Source organism: Channa argus, chromosome 22 (genome assembly GCF_033026475.1).
Source record: "Channa argus isolate prfri chromosome 22, Channa argus male v1.0, whole genome shotgun sequence".
Classification (NCBI taxonomy): domain Eukaryota; kingdom Metazoa; phylum Chordata; class Actinopteri; order Anabantiformes; family Channidae; genus Channa; species Channa argus.
The window spans coordinates 10,343,268-10,362,537 of record NC_090218.1 but is presented as its reverse complement, the minus strand read 5'-3'; the positions used below and the strand labels follow the sequence as shown (position 1 = coordinate 10,362,537).

Sequence of the window (19,270 nt, the reverse complement as noted above, 5' to 3'; positions counted from 1 at the left end):
TGTTATGAAGCAATTTATATGCAAGGATTCTTTATCAAACTGACTGACCTCTGGCTCCTCAAGGAGCTCTGAGCACCATCCAGCTCTGTGTGTGTGTGTGTGTGTGTGTGTGTGTGTGTGTGTGTGTGTGTGTGTGTGTGTGTGTGTGTGTGTGTCCAGAGAAATGTGTTCTATATCAGTGCACTTATTGTGTTTATTTGTAAGCTAACGTGTGTGTCTCATCCTGACGTGCGTGTGTGAAATGACTGAACAGAGATCTGTCTGCCTGGGGAACAAAAAGCTAAAAAAGAATGTTAAAAGCCTTCGGCAACAACCAACCAGGCCGGGAAAATACAAAGTTCTTAACTTCTTGCTTTTACTTATTTCCCCCCCACTTCCATCTGTCACTTTGCCATCTTCATCCTCTCCTATTAGTTCCTTCCATTTTATTGTCACCTGTCCATCATTTACTTTTCCTCCAGTCCCCCTGCCATCCCCATCCTCCACCTCTTCCTCCCAGTTAGTTCTCGTCCCACTGACACAGAACATTTCCTTTGCTTCATTGGGGAAAAGACACACAACATGAGAGAGAGACAGAGAGAGACAGAGTACGAGAGAGAGACAGAGTATGAGAGAGAGACAGAGTATGAGAGAGAATATGAGAAAGAGAGACAGAGAGAGAGAGAGAGACAGAGAGAGACAGACAGAGTATGAGAGAGAATGCATTACTAGCCTGTGCAGTGCTAATGTGTGTACAAGCAAGACAACAACAGCTAGAAGGCATGCAGAGAAGACTGCCAAACACACACACACACACACACACACACACACACACACACACACACACACACACACAGAGCCCTATTCTCTCTTTTTTGCACTCTTCTCCCCAACCTATCACAAAACACACACAGATTTATTTTTGGACTGAGCCACTAGAGAGGTGGTAGGCAAAATAAAAGGAGAGGTTCACACAGACAGGTTTGACAGGTATAGAGAGAACGAGCACCAAAGAAAAGAATCACAAAGAATTCTAAAGCGAGGTTGAGAGACCAGGGAGAGAAAAAACAAAGACCGAAAGAGAACAGAGAGAGCGAGCGAGATAAAAGAGAGACACAGAGAGAAACAGACATGCAGAAATAGGGCAACTATTATGAATGGGCTGAAAGAATCAAAATGTCACAGGGAGTTTGTGTCATTTACATCAATATCAATCACACACACACAGGTTTATGCCAAACATGAAACCTGGAAACACACGGATTAAGAATCGGCAGAGATTTATCTTTTAGCAACCTGATGCTTCAAGAGTTGATGTTTCTGGGGTTTTGTCTTGGCTAAGGCAAAAAAAAAAAAAAAAACCTATTAGCTTGTCCGTTTATGGGTCGCTACAGCGGAACGTGTTCTGCACGTTGATCTGAGGGTTTTTTTTCTTTTGTTTTGACGCAGGATGCCCTTCCTGCCCATTTTTATTAGAAATCGGAACCGGTGCCAAGGTGGCCAACGAAGGCTGGGCAGGGCCACACCTGGTGCGGTGGGATTCGGTCCTGCATTCCAACCAGAGGCTCTACCCATTGAGCCACCAGGCCCCATCTTGGCCAAAGCCCCGATGTAGCAGAACATTTTGTGTCGAATATTGATCCAGATGCAAAATGGTAAATGTATTGGTGTAATTAGTCACAGAAGTGATCAACAATCACAGAACTCTGGTGGAGCTGTACCTGTTGTTCGTTCTTAACATGGACCAAACACTGAGTGTCCTAAATGTAGCACCTGTCCACCACCATGTCCCTCTAGGATCAATAAGGAATTTCAAAATATATGTATATAATACACTCTTTGTCCTTAGATACTTGAATCAGACTGTAGCTGACCAGGTGACCCATGTTGGCTGGAGAGGGTCAGGTAAGAACTTTCCACGGCAGCTGCAGTCATTGGTGTGTGTCTGCACTGGTGAAGCAATAATCTGTGCTTTGGAAACCTATAAGGTAGAAACATGAGTCCAAGTGTGCTGAACTTCCTTGTTGGTGTTCAGTTCATCCTTCAGTGCCAAATTGAAATGAATGTCCTTAAGGCGCTGAAGATGAATCACGTTCGAGGATGATCATAAGACAGCCAGTCACTGGTGGACAATGGCTGAATGCTTTGCTTAGCATGAACTGTTGAGCACCAGAAACCACTGATGCAGCCAAAGCTGAAACTAAAAGGTGGGAAACCACAAATAAACCACAACCTACAGCTGTGCTTCGCTTGTCAGCCGACAACTTTAATAAAGTGCTCACGACCTCGCTCAATAACGCACACCCCCGCCAACATCTCCTGACTGACTGGAAGACTCAGAGCCACTTAAGAGCAGCCATGAGTCACTCTCTGTTGCTGATATCACCATCACCATTCCCATCAGCCCTCTCCCCTGTGGTCCCCCCCCCTACCCCGCCCTTGCTGAACACTCCACAGGGATCCCGCCGGATGGAAGGAAGCTTGCTCCTCATGTCAAATATGGAAGGCTGTTGTCTGTGTAAAGTGAATTAGTTTTCAGCTATTGCTCTCAGGGGAGCAGCAAAGCTTCCCTAAGTGAAGTGTAAAATAACACAGAATCAAAAAAAAAAAATAAAGGCTCCCTGCTAAATGTAGCACAGTTTAAATGAGAAACACGAACGATGCTCAGAACCTCTGCCTTTAAGGGAAAATATGAAGAGATTATTCACAAATGAAACATCTTGCACAAGTTTCCAGGTACTTGGTTTAGGCAGGGTGGTGGGATACAGGTAGCTACTATAAAAAAAAAAACTGTACTTAAGCAAAAGTAAGAATAAAATACTGAAATTAGCTGAAATAGCTGAAATTTCTACTTATGTAAAGGTAAGCACATGATTTATATTTTACATGAAGTATTAAAAGTAAAAGTACTTGACTTTTTCCACTCCCGAGGTCGTTGCTTCCCCCACTACCACGTAGTCTACGTCTGTCGGTTAGTTCCAATAAGAACAAACATCATTTCCTTGACGACTAGTTAGGCAAACGTCAAAGGCAAAAACTTGAAACGGCGGTTATGTGATGTCATTGATGACGCATCGATACGCTTAAACATACAGTGCTTAATTTCCCTGAGCTTTCAAGACACAGTGACTGCAAAAAAAGCTAAAGTCCAACAAACACACCGAAAACTCCTGTTGGATCATACAGCCGCAGGGGAGTAAAAGTCAAACTAGCCATAATTAAATTTACTTAAGTAAAATACAGATAAGTGAATAATGTACTCAAGTGCAGTAACAAAGTACTTTTACTTCATTACTTTTCACCACTGCAGGAGCCAAAAAAAAGCCACTAAAGACAGTTTAACAGCTAACCTGCAAACCAGGGTGCGGAATCTGAGGAAGGTACGAGCACAAAAGCACAGTCAGCTGACTTCTGCAAAACCAACCAAACAAAATTTCAACAAAAGCAACAGAAGGCCAAATATTAAACGCCATTGCCATGTACATCATAAAAGACATGGGAAAAGATAAAAGATGCTGAAAACTGAAAACTGCTGAAAGCCACAACACACAGTGCCTTTGATTCCATTCAAATATTTCTACCTATTGATTATGATTCCTGTCGCCAAATGAAAGTCCATTATCCTCGTGCTAAGCCAAGAGAAAAAAATTGTGTCTCATTACAAGAAGTTCAGGTAAAAACAGAGAAGGACACCGAGTTAAGCAAACAAGTAAACGAGTTAATGAGTGAACTGGGGTCAGGAAGAAAAACATTTTAGAAATTAAAACTATTTAACTTTCCTCCATCGCCTTTTTGGCTAAAACTACCACAACATTAACACAATATGTATTGATGCTGCTGCATCATGGGAGCTGGTATGAGAGAGCAGAAAACAGAAAAGAGAGCAAGAGGAATCCGAGGAAAGGATGAATAAAAAGAGAGAAGGAAGAGGATGAGGTCCAAATAATTTCCCAGCTTAAGCCTCCTGCTTCGCCTGCTGAAATCTGCTGACAAACAATGAAGGAGGTGATTCGGAGCCAATGAGGTTGGGGCCCAGCCAAAACACCCACAAGGGAGGGGGAGAGAGCAAAAACGAGGGGAGGACAGGTTGGAGGAGGGAGGGAGAGGTGGAGAGTTGATCCATCCCTCCCGTCTCCACTGCCATCAGGAGTTCATTAGCTCCTGGACGGGAGGAAAAGCACAGAGAGATGGAGGATGACTAGTGTGCCCTTCACTCCCAGTGACCCCGACCACCGCCTCCCTGTTTACCTTTCTTCCCTCTTGGCTTCACCTTCCAGGTCTTCTCCTTCGCTACTTTTCTGCTCACCCCAATTATCTCCTCTTCACATCATCACTTTTATCCCTCATCTCTTTCTTTTCACAATATGCCTTTAAATCTAAGGATTTTTTTTTTAATCCACGTGAAAACAGCCACTTTCAACGACAGAAAAGGAAGAAATACAGTATGTAAGCACCTTTCCTCTTGAACCTCAGCTCTTCTCGTTATCTTCTTCAATTGATTGCTTTAGCTGCATCTCAGGCACAAATCAAATGTTCAAGGATTTCACGTTGAATCAGAAGCGTACCACCATCCTGCATCGCCGGCTGTTCAAACAGCAAAGGACAGTGTGACATACTGTTTTTATCTGGTGTTTACTTGCCCTCTCCCTCCCCACAAAAACACACGAAAACTCTCCTGAAACTATCAGCAGCTCAGGCAGCATCTGTCAGCCTGTCCATCAACGTGCTTACAGCCGTCAGCCGTTTTAGTTTTTCCTGACAGAAGAGTGGGCGGAAGCAAGCAGGCGGAGAGAAGAATGGTCCTACGTTTAGATACATTTTTCTTTTCTATCTACAAGGATCACAACACATTTTAGCATTTTATGGGTTTTTTTTTAACATAATATTAAAGTTTGGGGCAGGGAACTATTTAAAATTACTTTTTTGGAACTAATTATAAGATGATCCTCCCCCATATTTCTAAAAAAAAAAAAAAAAAAAAAAAGAGAGAGAGAGAGAAAATATATAATTATAAAACAAATAAACAAATTTGATTAAAAAAATATTTTTTTGTTTTTGTTTTATACAAAATACATTTTGAAATCATCTAAAAGTTCCCTAGTGTAACCTGGACAGGTCTCTAGTCCGTCTCAGAGCAAGCACACAGGGACAAACACAGACAGACAACCATTCACACACACATTCACACCTATGGGCAATTTAGAGTCACCACTTAACCTAATTGGATATTGGGAGGAAACTGGGAGTAACTGGGGGAAAACCATTCAAACTTTTTGTTTTATGTCCCCTTAAACTAACATTTGGTCCAGCGGAAGGTAAAATTCACAACACCCAGTTACTACAGTACTTGTGTAAACCAGCTTCACTTACACACAAAAGTTACTGCACCTGAGCAGCTAATAACTCACCTCTTTATTGCTTAGGCTGAACTGACTGAGTCTAACTTTGGCTAATGATGCTGTCCACCAGCCTATTTCTGCTAAGTCTGACTTGGTTCGTGTAACATGCGAGTGAATCATTACCGTGACCCCCAAACACGCGCTCGTACACACCCCGGACCAAATCTGCTCGGCTAACAAGCTGCTCATGCAACACTTTCTATGTAGACACTGTGTAAGACACAGGAACACCCCTCAAATTAGGATCCGCTTAGGCTGAAAGCAATAAACCACTAACCTGAAGCTGCCCCTGCTCCACCAATGTGAATAACTAATATACAGAAAATTTTCCCATCACAGATTTCACAGTACAGTGCATCCAGAAAGTTTTCCTTTTTGTTTAAGTTACAGTCTTATTGCAAAATGGAAGATGAGAAACATGGTCTCTCTGGTCTGATGAAACAAAGATTGATGTGTTACGTCTGGAGAAAACCAGGCACCGCTCACCCCCTGGCCAATACCGGGACCTTCTGTAAAGCACGGTGGTGGCAGCATCATGCTGTGGGGATTTTTTCGGCAGCAGGAACTGGGGCAGGAACTGGGCTAGACTAGTCCGGATCGAGGGAAAGATGAATGCAGCAATGTACAGAGACATCATCCTTGATGAAAACCTGTTCCAGAGCTGCTGGACCTCAGACTGGGGTGACGGTTCATCTTTCAACAGGACAAGGACCCTAAGCACACAGCCATGATAACAAAGGAAGTGCTACGGGACAACTCTGAGTGTCCTTGAGTGGCCCAGCCAGAGTCCAGACTTGAACCTGCTTGAACATCTCTGGAGAGATCTGAAAATGGCTTTGTACCAACAGTCCCCATCCAACCTGATGGAGCTTGAGAGGTACTGCAAAGAACAATGGGAGAAACTGCCCAAGTACCAAGCTTGTAGCATCATACTCTAAAAGACTTGAAAGCAGAAATTGGTGCTTCAACAAAGGTCTTAAGCAAACGCTGTGATTACTTATGTACATGTGACTTTTGTTTTATTAAATTTGCAAATACTAATACATTTGTAAATACTTTCTGGGTGCACTGCAAATGCACAGGCAGCATAAAAAAATGAGATTTTGTCCTTGATGAAGACGTATAAATGATTTATAGATAAAAAAATGTATAATACAATTTGTACAGGGCTACGGTCGGGTGGATGTGGTTACATTCTGGTTAAGCGAGAACTGAAAACACACTAAATAAAATAAGAGAATCATAAGCTTGGTGAGATTTGCTGTATTGAGATCAAAGTCAACCTTGCAGTGACAACACTTCAACCATTAATTTGATCTGAAAATTCTGCCGGCCACAAAGTTCCTTGCTCCTTTTCAGTCAGTGAGGGACACGTTTTACAGGACAAAGAGCTTTGAAGCACCTTCCAGTTATTCCTGCGAAGATCCATCTGTGAAATGTGTGTACCACCGTCTTCCTCACCAGCGGTTCGCGCAGGTGTGCAGGCTATGCAATTATCCTTAACTAACATGGCTGAGACACAGCCGCTCAGGGGGGAAAAAAAAAAATGGAAACACCTCCCCTCTCCCCTTGAAGCCTGATGTCACCTCCTGCCCACGGAACAGCGGGTTAGCATGCATGGACACACACACACACACACACACACACACACACAGACTCAAGAGCCCACTAATGAGGTTCTATATCACAGCAGGGCCATCTACTGAGAGCAAATGCTGACATAACACACACACACACACACACACACACACACACACACACACACGAGAATAAAAACATGTCTGCAGCATGCAGACTCCAACAAGTTGACAACAGAGCATAAACAAATTAACCAAATATCAGTTCAGCCCCATTTTATCAGCTGATGTTTGACATCTGCAGTTCAACAGGTAATGTGGTTTAGTGCTGAAGTCGTAACATGAACACACCGACTGCTGGTTTTTAATATGTTCGGATATGTTTGGATTTGCGTCTTTTTTCATCAATCAGATAAAACGTTAACACCCGCTGCTGGTTGGGATGCACTGCTGGACGGGGCCTGTAGGGGGCACTCTGACTGCTGTGCATCGTTCTCTATTGTAATCGGATGATGACGAATACCTGAAGGGCAGCAGAATGTAGCAGATGGTAGAAGAGCACAGCAGAGCAGAATGAGTGCTGGGTGGAGCCCTAGGTTCTTACTATAGGTTTAAAACCACCCGGTGGTGTTAGTGTTGTGGCTAAGTGGTGTTTGTTCTACAAAGTAAGAAAATGCAACTAGCTCTAGCATGATGCCTGAAGTTATTTCACCCTGCTCCATCTAACTCTGCTTCTCCCTGCTACAACACGCTCAGCGCCTCCAGATCAACAGTATAAAAAAAATGAATAGATTTTCATATAAAGCTAAACCACAAAAAAAAATTGAAAATATTTAGAGACATTAGAATCTATAAAAAAAACAAACAACGAGAGAAATATTTAGGATTCTCAACCATTTCTAAGAAATCTTATTTAAGTACATTTATAGCATTGACGCTCACGGATATGTTTGCTATGTGAAAATAAAGCAGGTCTTCAACTTTTAGACTCCATCGTCTAATATAAGGTTCTTTAATTCAATTCAACTTTATTTATATACACCGCCAATTCACAACAAAGTCATCGACAGCCACTTTGCATAATAAAGTCAAGACCAAGGCTTTAGGTGTTTTTACTTTATACTACTGTAGCAGGGATTCTGGGAAGTTACTGTGATGCACGTTCTCCAACACAATTTAGTCTTTCTCAGAATAATCGAGATTTATCGGAATTATAATCCGTCGATTTTTTTTTCCTTCACTAAACATCACAGCGCACAGGGAGGTACACACCAGCAAGAACACACACGTGCACACACACAAATTAATCCTACTTAGCTAGTAGAAATACCTTGTGGATGATATGCTGGTTAGTTAGCAGGGCAGAGCTGGTGAGATGACAGCTAGCCAGCACGCCTCCAGGCAGCCCCACACACACACACACACACACACACACACACACTTCCTCCTCCTCTTCACTACGTAGCTGCTAATGCCATACCACATACCACGTGGGGGTCCTTACCCCTTTTTCCACCCAATCAGAGCTCAGCGCTTAACTCAACAGGCGCTAAGACACGCACGCAACTACTCACACGTGTGCCTATATGTACACACATGTAAGGCTTAAAAGGCCAGAGTGCTGTAGTTTCACATGACACGCTGCACAGGGACAGCTGAGGGATGCACACACATTCAGCCACTGATCTATCTATTAGAGGAAGAGATGAGGAGTGAAAATATAAGAATGATCGAGAGACGACGAGGGGAAAGGTGGATGGACCAAAGGCTGGAGAGGGGACAGAGCTGTGGACAGAACGAAGGAAGGGAGTGATGGATGAGGACGGCGGGATGGAAATGTGCATGAGGTGCCCGAGGGCTGTCATCAAAACACAACAGATGCAAAAAGAAAACAGCTCCCATGCATGTTCACTTGCCTTGTAAACAATCGCTGAGGAGGAGATGAGGAGAGAGAGAGTGAGTGAAAACAGGACAGCACTGCATCAGGAAGATTATGAAAGGGGGGGGTAGCGGGATTGAAACAGAGTTGTTATGCCCCCACACACCATGACTCATCTCCGGTTTCATACCCAGCAGGAGGAGTGTGTGTGTGTGTGTTCAAGAGTTTGTTAAGAGAGACTTTGAAGGCAGTGTGTGAATCTGTGCACTAACGTGAGTTAGGAGGGAGCACGCTGAGAGTTCTTGGTAGGCTGTGTGTGCACAAGTCAAGCTTGATGATGATTATGGTGTATGTGTGTGTGTGTGTGTGTGTGTGTGTGAGTGAGTGAGTGAGGGTGGGCTGCTGTCACAACTGGGAACATTTAACAAGTCCCCAGATGATTGGAGCTTAATTGATTCAATGCTAGAGCCGGTTCAGCCTCACGTGTGCCATCAAGACAAATCTGGGTAATTTGCACAAGTGATATTATTTAAAAAAAAGAAAAAAAAAAAAAAAGAAGCAGGTGGCCACAAAGAAGCTGGAAACCAGACCAGTTCCACCCCACTCATCCCAGTTCACATCTGACTCCCACCACCATCAGCACCCGCAACCATGTCGCATCCGTGTTGATGCCGTTCACCGTAAAGACGCAACAGCCCCACTTCTCCTCCTCCAACCCAGGGACACCGAGTGAGGAGGTAAACAGCCACTCCCCCCCCCCCCGCCCCTCCTGCACAGCACGAAGCAGCAGCAGCAGCCGCAGCCGGAGGAGGAGAGGGTGAAGGAGGCAGAGAGTAGCTGCTCTAATTCCTTAATGTGTGTATGTGTGTGGCTTCGTGCCCAGGCTTCCTAAAAACATCGCTGCTGCCCCTGGTTCGCCGCCCCTCCTTCTTTTTACCGAGGACTCCAGGGACCTGCAAACCCTCCAGGGACTGGGGCCGTTTTGGTGCCACCACCCGCTGCACCCAGAACCCGCTGCTCGAATAATCCCACAACTTCATGTGTCCGTGCGTGTGCGCGCGCGCTCCAGCTTTGCAACTGTCAGTCCTCGCGCTACGCTGCTGTAAATTAGCCCGTTTGCTTGCAATTACGTGCAAGAATAAACCACACTCGGACTCTCTCCAAGCGGCGACCCCCCCCAGTCCCTCCCACCCCGCTGCTCTCACACTTTCGTACCGGGGGGGGGACGCGCTGATGATGCGTTTGCAGCACAACATAGACAAGTTTACCGGGTTGATGTGTGTGTGTGTGTGTGTGTGCACAAGCTCTGGCTTCATATGATCTTTTTTCATTGCAACCTACGCGCGCACGCGCGCGCACACACACACGTAGCCCCTCTCTGACCCACATGCACCGTGCCGTGCCGTGCCGAGCCCCTGCCGCTGACTGTGACTGACAAGCCCGCTGCCTAAGTGCGTACAGTGCCCTGCTGCTAGCCTAGCACGGATGTAGCACTAGCGGTGGACTTGAGAGGTCCTGCAACACTCCCACTTTCACATTTAGTCCTTATTTCACCGCTAAAGGTGTTGAATTTTTTGGTTTACCTTGATCGCAGTCGGCTTCGGGTGCAGAGACGTCCTCAGTTGTGGACGGCGGCTGATTCCCAGAGATTAGGAGATCATTGGGTGCCAGGCACATGTAGTTTTACAGTGCAGGGTTTAGCGCTAGTTTAGTTGCCCACTCGATGCCCTGGCAGGCTGCTAGCAGTTGCTGCTAAACAGCCCCGACTCCGAATCCACGTTGGGTGACTGTCCCCTTCCCCTCACGGTGCGTTTTGACAGCGCGTCAGCTCTGCAAACCCCGACGACAGTGAGTTTAAATCCGAAATCCGATCCAAAAGTGGGAGCCAGACGGAGTTGAATCCTGTAAAAGTCAGCAAACACAGCGGTGCCGCCGCTGGTCCTGCTGCCGCTCACGGTGTTACCAGGCTGCGAGGTGCGCACAACACGGCGCTCACAGGAAAAGCATGTCGCATTTTGCAAAAAGCCCCAAACGTGGTGTCAAAATCCGACTGTGTTGTCCTCCCCAGTGCCAGCGGTACGGCAGGAGGGGACGGACAAGCGAGAGGAGGAGGGCTGAAGACACACACAAAAAAAAAGAAAAAGAAAAAAGAAAAGGATGCTTTATTTCCAAACGATGAGTCACAAAATATCGCAAGCCAGTTTCGCAACGTCCCTCCTTCAAAAATAAAACACTGAGCTCCTCGTCTTCACTTGCTGCCTCGCGTCTGGCCGGTGGACGTGCACGCCGCTCTGCACAAATGCACAGGCGGGGTTGTCTGGCAACCTCTCCCCTCTACCCTCGAGGTGGGGGGGGGGGAGAAGAGACAACACAAGGGGGGGGGAAATCAGCTCTTATCATCAGCTTGAAAACTCTTTTGGCGCCATATTTATGGCGTACTTTCAATTCAGTGTTACCGCAAGCTGCACTTCCTACTCTGAGAAATGCAAGATGACTGCGCCTCGGAGAGGAGAGGACGGGGACTGAACCTCCACCTGCCTGTGCCGTCAGTGATCCGGGCGGTTTGCGTGGCCGAAAGTGTCGAAATGCAACATTACATGAAAAATGATGGGATATTTAAAAAAAAAAAAAATCTTAATAATTGCACGGTTGATTAATGCAGGGCTCGTATGAAAAGTAAACTCAAATCAGTTTACACAGACGAATAATCATGGCTGCATTAGTGGCCCGGCCTACTGGACACAGGCCAGGGACAGGAGCCAGGTGACCTGTGGCCCAGAGGACTGTTAATATTCATCATATATATATCTAAATGACTAAAAGAAAACGATTAAGAGAATAAAATGACCAAAGGGCTCAAAAGGACAAAACAAACAAATGAATAATATGAGACACAAAATTACTGAAAAACTTCAAAATAGAGCACAAAGAGGAGGGAAAGGTGAGCTTGTTGAAATGACTAACAAAGAGACAAAATCACCAATACGTGTCAGCAAGAGACAAGAAATGACCACGAAAGAACACAATTAACTACACAGGACACACAGCAACTCAAAAGTGACCAAACTAATCACAAAGAGAAGGAAGTGACATCAACAAGGGGCTTCGAATACTAAAATAAAGTATTATGACCACAAGGAGACAATGTTACCAGTGAGAGACACACAAATTACCACAAAGACACAAAACTACCAACGAAAGACAGAAAATAACCGAGACGAGACCAAATTGACGAGGTAAGACACAAAATGAATAAACAGAGACAGAAATAACAATATTAAAGGAATCATTTTGCCCCAACAGTGGACGGAACTGAACGAGGAAGGAAAATGTGTCCCGACCTGCCTGGCATCTCTGGGGACACTTTTTCCATCTTGGTCCATCCTCACATTTTTTGAAGACGATGCTTAATTCTCGGGCTGCTGTCAGAGTAAGTGGCAGCTTCAGTTCAGAGTGAAACCCTGTAGCTGCACTTTACTGTAAGTGATCATATCTCTCCAGCACTGATTGATTTGCTCAGTGCGATCCAAAGGGGATGTTGGCAAGTAAATTACCTTCCTTCACATTTCTCTAAAATCTATATTTAAAGGGGAGGAGGGTGTTTGATCAATCAATCTACTGCTCTTCAGTGTTTCTAAATCACTGTCCCCTGCCTGTTATCAAATAGGACTCGGCTTCACCGTGAAGATGTTTCACTTCTCGCCAGCAAATCCGCCTGAATCTCCAGCTTATTAAGTGTGTGCAGCTTTTAGCTCTGTGCATCTTTGCAGCGACAGACTGCAAATCACCTCAACGTCTCGTCGTCAGCTCAGCTCCTTTCGTCTTTTATTTTATTTATTTTTTTTGCATCCGGTCAACACAGACACTTGCAGAGGCAGGATGCACGTGAAAATTAGGGTCGTTCAGATGAACAGATGGGACGAATCCACTTGTATCAAACGGGTGCAACGGATGCTCATTTCAAGCTGGATCAGAAAGTGGAGAGGGGGAGACGGGAAAAGAAGGTGGGATGCTGTCTTGCACAAAGTGAAATGAGGCGGTGAAGGACACGGAGGGGGGGGGTTTCTGGCACGCTTTCAAATGCAACAGCAGCAGCATCCACACTTTGTCGCCCCCCCTTCTCCTCCACATTAACACAGGTAGCTAGTGTCCCTCGAGGAAACAGCCCGTGACCCTCCCCGTGCTCGTTTTAATGTGCACTAATAGAATTTCCTGGCTGATGAGATGCGCACATTGTTTATTTAGGAGGCGGATCCATTCAGATCTGGGTCAAATGGTGGTCGTTCTGTGTTCAAGCTGCTGGCTGCAGCAGATAGGGTGGGCTTTACAGCTGCAGACCATCCCCATTGCCATGGGTATGTTGGTAAAGATGCTGCATCAATTAATCACATAAATGAAGTGTGTGGTCCATTTTGTGGGCAGCCTCCATCAAATCAAATCAAATATGAATTCTCTTGTATAAGTACAACACGTAATGCTGGTGGTGAAGTTCATGTCAAACTTCTCTTTTTCCAGGTGGTTCAAATCTCCCTCGGTGCGGTTGTGGTGCATTTCTGCGCTGGGGTTTCATCACTAAAGACTAGACGTGTACTTTCATCATATAAGCTTACGTGTTTAGATCGTTTGTATAACTCAATACTGAAGTTAAAGTCCACGTACTTGCAAGTACGTGCTCTGAAATGCACCACAAAGAAGCCGAGTTACTGATGAGAATATTTTAAACACTATTGAACCTGAAGGTGGTGTTGATGTGTCTAGTGCAGATTTGTTCCACGAGGGCCTCAGAAACAAAATGTCCCACTCCAGAATATGACTGTATTGGTTTGTAAGTCCTGATGCATTAATGTGTGAACATCACTTATGTCGCAACTGATTTTGCCCAAACTATGCACTGACAGATGATTAATCCACAATTACACATCTGGATTTATTCGTTCTTCTAATTTTATTTTAGGAATCTGCATGTGAATAGTAACTTTGAGTTCATCACTTAAGTAAATGTACCCAGGTGCTTTAAACCACTTCCCATCTGTACCATGTATTGATCGTGTTAAAGCACAACTTCACCATGAACCATTTTCTAATGAGCAACATAGAGCGAAACGTCTGCACTACATGACTTTTCTATTTACAGTGGACCAGACAAAGAAGCAGTTCAATCTGGTTCTGGTGTGTGTAAAAAAAAGAAACTATATACAAGAATAATAAAAGTAACAGAATAAACCTAAAACTGCTCAACAAAACAAAATAACGAAAGCAGAAGTCAGCAGAACGGGGGGGGGAAACTAATCTAGGCCCATCGGTCAACTAGCACAGAGCTTCTACTCAAAACTGTACAATCCCCTTCAGTATATTGTTGTTCTTTGCCTCAAACAGGAAGGTCAGCAATGGATGTTATTCAGGATTCTCTATAGATTATTCCCCCCATTTAACCCCAACATGGTATAGTCTAATTTCTATCTTCTATAACTCGCTTTGGGACCCTCCCAGCTCCTGTTTGACATTCTGGACATTCTGGAGCTGGTATGAAGATTTGGTAACTATCACGCTGACAAGCGAGGCCCGTGCATCAACTCAGGTCTTTGCATTTGAATTCTAGGGGCCAGTGATCTGCTCGTCTGCGATATCGTCTCTCTCCACCTGCCGCTTGTATGGTGGAGCTTCGTGGCCCAGGAGCCTTCGGGCAGGGAGGAGGAGGAGATCAGAAGCAGCACCTGAGTAAAATGAGTCTCTTCACCTGCACACAATAATCCTCAACACTTTGGATTCACTCCTGATGTAAACCTCTGACGTTGTTACTCGAAGGCTACGATATATTTCATTCCTGCTAGTTTGCGTCTTTGTCATGGACTTTATGGCAGATTGTGACAGTTTCTACATAAAAACACAACTGAAACTGCTCTAAAGGGAAACTACAATTTTATCGATTACCCCGTTAAATCTCTTGGTTAACTGTAAAACTTTTGTTTAACCATTATTTGACAAGGTTAGTCAGAAGCGTCACATGAGAAGGGAGGAAAAATGTCAAAGTATCAAAGTTATTTAAGATAAAAACAGGTTTATTCAATTTGTGCCTTTAACAGCATCTTATTGTCCTGGTCGTCCAATAAGTATTTTTGATGTTCAAACCTTGTAACTTAGCTCAAGCTTTATTGATTTAATAGGAATGCAAATAGTTTCCTTAAAAAATACTTGGTGAACTTCATGAAGTATGATATACTGTATTTCATTTGTTCAGATTACAGTTGGTAAGGTGAGAATCCCTGGTCGGATGCAGTCTACTGCTTAAAGCTTCCTGCTCCACCCGCTGCTGATTGAATCCGATGATGGAAGACACCAATCCACGTCATCGTCCTCCACCTGGTGGGGTGGAGTTCAAACCCACGGCCTCCTGCATCCTAACCCAATCCTCTACCGCTGAGTCACCCGGCCCCGACTGACTGATTTACTGCCGACCCCTGCAGTCCATTGTGTGGAGCCCGTCCCGGCTGCAGTAGGTGTTCAAACCCACAAAATAACAAGGAAACACACTTCAGAATTGCACATGTAATTTTCTGGTGACCAGAATGAGCTGCAGGTCTCCTGGTACCTGGAATGAACTAGAAAATGACCTGAGTGCAGTCACTACAAAGAAAACTTATTTTGGATCTGCATATACATCATATGTGCCTGTTGAGTTCTGTGCACACGACATTGGGCTGCACGTCCCGGGAGCAGATTGTTAGAACCACTGAGGCAAAGTAGGACATTATGTGACGATAATCTGATTTTAGAGTGTTGTTCAATCCAATCTGCTTTTGAGCCTTGAATTGACCTTAAATTGAGAGACACTTATGAGAAGATCATTGTGACATTAATTGTCAGTGGGGGAGACAGCGAGAAAAAAAAAAGTATTCTTTAATTTCCTCCTTTTATTTTCTGCTCTGAGTCGGTTTAGGAAGGAGCTCGTGTAAAGACACTACCTCTCATCATGACCCACATCACTGCACAGGTTTCTAATAAGCATCCTTCCCTCTCAGTGCTTCTCTCCTCACACTAACCTTGATGTGCACAGACTGTTCACAGCTCGGGCTAATCCTTTCTCATCGGCACTCCCCTACAGTTGAAAGGGCTACCTGTTGTCTGCGTTTCTACCCAATTATAGTTTTCTCCTGAGTAAGCAGAAATTAGGTGACTCATCGGGAACGGCTGTCTGCCAGAGCCGGCTGGAACGCAGTGTATTATTTCAGCATCAGTGTATATTTCAGGCTCTGTGAGAGGGGGCAGAGCGAGGCCATAAACTTAATGGGGTGCTTCGCTCAGTAAAGCGGCGACTTGTATGGCTTGGAAGCGGCCCAAAATATACCATAGTCCGGAGTGCTGCTGGTTTTCTGGGGGAATTCGAGAGTGGCCGAGAGTTTTCACGTCTTTCCCGACTCCTGAGGAATGATAAGTGGGGGGAAAAGGGTTTGGAGCGTGGCCCTTAATGTGAGCGTTGCACGTGTGAGAAGTTCATTTTGTGTCCTGCTCATTTAATACGAAACACCGTTGCCGGAAAAGTCGGGACCTTGTTTAAAACGTAAATAAAATCGAAACGCAATGATGCGAAAATCACACGACACTTAGTGTTAAATGTAAATAGAACATTCTTTTCCATTACACATTGCAAAACATCATTTTCAAGGCGACGATCGTGCGTTTGTTGTCCCACAGATGAGGGGTCGTCCTGACTTTTCTGCTTATAGCCAATCGTGGTACTGACCTGTTGACCTCATTACATGTTTTTAGTACTGCGCAGCTTTTCCAGGCTTTTGTTGTCCCGACGACAACATTTCGCAGTAGTGACATAAAAAGTTAAATTCTCACTTTCAACCTTTGATCGTTTTTTTTATCCTGTTTACAACAACAAATATCTTTCATTGTATGCTCTTTTTTTAAATTCACGTTTTACACAGTACCGGATCTTCTCTCTAAATGGGGCTTGTACTCTTTGTTTTTAGTCAAAGACCAAGAAGGAAGAAGCATATGCAGACTCTAGTGCATGGTCCATATTTAAAATCCAGCTACTGGAAAGTCAACACACCCATGAGTGAGAATCCCTTCATTTCATGTATTGAGTCCGGGATTGGACCGACGATCCTGTGGTTGGTGGTCAATCTGCCACGTGTGATGCAGACATTGTTCTTCTCACTTCACCTGGTCACAGGACGAGCTGCCTGTAGCCACTCGGCTTCTCTTGTGCTGGTTTGTGAGCAATAGCTCGGAAGATTCTGAATTCACACAGTCTCCTTTACGCTGTCTGATCAGTCCCACAGTTTGTTCTCGTGACACGTCAGAAGCATTTACGCGTCTTCTTTTCAGCACGAGGTTGCGTAAATAGCAAAAGGTGCGTGGCATCATTTTTCAGGGATGGTGACTGCAGTTCCTGTTTCTCTGTACTGCTGCAGCTGTGTTTGGACTTGGACTGCGTTGGGACCATCTTTATCAAGTCTAACAATCTGGTTTTTAGCAATGCTGTAATTTACAGGTCCCGAGTTTTGCAGATAATTTTCAGGAAACCTTCCTCATACAGGTGACTAAGTGAGCACATAAGAATTAAGAATAATTGTTTCTTACTTTCAGTGTCTGGTGCTTACTGATGTTTTATTAACTAACTAACTTAATTAACTACATACTAGGCAATTTTTAGGATATTATCTGAAAAATAGATCATCGTTGTCTCCTTTGAGTTGGAGTTTATTTCAGTGAAGTTGAAAAAACAACACGACATAAGATAAAAATAAAGTAAAGGACTGAGAGAACGAATCCGACTGTTGATTCGTGCAAAGCATTTATTAAATGTGCACCTAATGTAATATGTGTAAATAAACAATTTAAAGTGGAGGACAATCATGCACTAGCTTATTTGCCCACTTTTATTACACAGCATCCCTTCGGGGGAGGAAGACGTTATGTAACCACTTATAGTAAACTGACACTGCATGAAAATATAATTATGATGATCACAGACTTATGGAAAACAGGGTGAAGCTGAAACAACTGCAAGATCTTTAGGATGGTGAGAGGGGTAATGGTAAACACCACATTTATGGTTATAATCTGATTGATAATTCATAAAGTGCTTTTGTATAAAAGCACCTTTTATGTCTCTGCACCTGCAACAGTGAACACACGTTTTCCTCAGACTTGCACAATGACACCAACGTTCACTTGGAGTCGTGGACGAACCGATTCGATTTTGGTGGTCAAAGTTTAAAGGTCACGGTCGCTGCAACATTACATCTGTGCCATTTTCTGCCAACTCTAGATTTTATAAAAAAGCCTAGAGTCATAACATCTGACACAAACGTCCACCTTGACTCATGGATGAACTGATTAGATTATGAGTCTGGACAAACGTGCGTGTGTGTGTGTATTTTTGGTTGCCTAGTTCAAAATTCTGTGGTCACCAGTTCAAATTAATTTATATCTTTAGCACCAAATTCCAACAAAAATATCATCTCAAGGTCAAGACTTGACAGAATTGTAAAGAGAACCCAAAAAAATGCTCCTGGAACAAGCACTAAACAACATCGGAGGGAAACCCGACAAAGCTGAGTTGTATTTCTTTTGTGACGGAGCGACTTAAAACTGATTGAATCTACAGAGAAAAGGGCAAAAAGCACTAAAAGCCTTTATTAGTGGCCTCTGCTTAATCGGGCCAGAACGACGGCTCTTTTCCTTTGTGTGACTGTGCAGCTCAGCAGTGGAATCCCTCCACATCCGTAGCTGTGTTCCGTGTTACCACTGCTTTGGCTCATCATGCAGACAATCCAAAGGTAAAAGCTTTCATCAATGATCCTGAACTTCACGGAACCTGCCTTGTTGCACATTAAAGCAAAACTACTGTCTGGATCTCCACAGACATTATTTCATCCCTGCATGTCTGGTAGTTGTCCCAGCTTGCTCGGGACACCTCTCTTCAGCTGCGTCTTCACTGTTTAGCAGTGCCTGAAGTAACTGACATTTTATTTAGCTGTAAACCCTGTTGTGATTCTTTTCTTTTTAAAAAAAATCCTATTTGCTATTTGCAGGATAATTATGCCTTGGGTGTGCATGAAGCTACTGTGCTACTTTTTGTGAGTGTTCAGGTGAATTTGCGGAGAATCGTTCAAGCCCAGCTCTTTATTTGGCCCCTCGTGTTGTTGTTTTAAGACATTTGGACGGCGATTTACAGTCAAATATGGGCCGAGGAAACAAAACCACTGATAGTGCACTGAGCTTTTTGTCTGTCTGACTTCATGTTGGCTTCCCTTCCTCTGGAATCCCTCTGCATATCAATGACTTCATGTCAAAACAAGCCCCAAATCCTTCACTCTGTGCATGTGTGTGTGTGTGTGTGTGAACAAGATAGAAAGTAAAAAAAAAAAAAACTCCTGCAGGGGTTTGTGCATGTATCTGTGATGCAAGAAGAACAG

The 19,270-nt window shown here is 44.2% G+C and overlaps 1 protein-coding gene across 2 annotated transcripts in view; it reads right to left on the bottom strand.

The window, feature by feature from the left end:
• Nucleotides 1–11,383, bottom strand: part of jade2 (jade family PHD finger 2) — a 175,653-nt gene extending 164,270 nt beyond the window's left edge. The window contains exon 1 of one of the 2 annotated variants that reach the window (XM_067492162.1): nt 10,418–11,383. The gene's annotated coding sequence lies outside the window, so the exon portion shown is untranslated. The remainder of the gene's footprint in view (nt 1–10,417) is intronic. The other variant, XM_067492161.1, reaches the window with a different exon arrangement.
• Nucleotides 11,384–19,270: the final 7,887 nt, after the last annotated feature.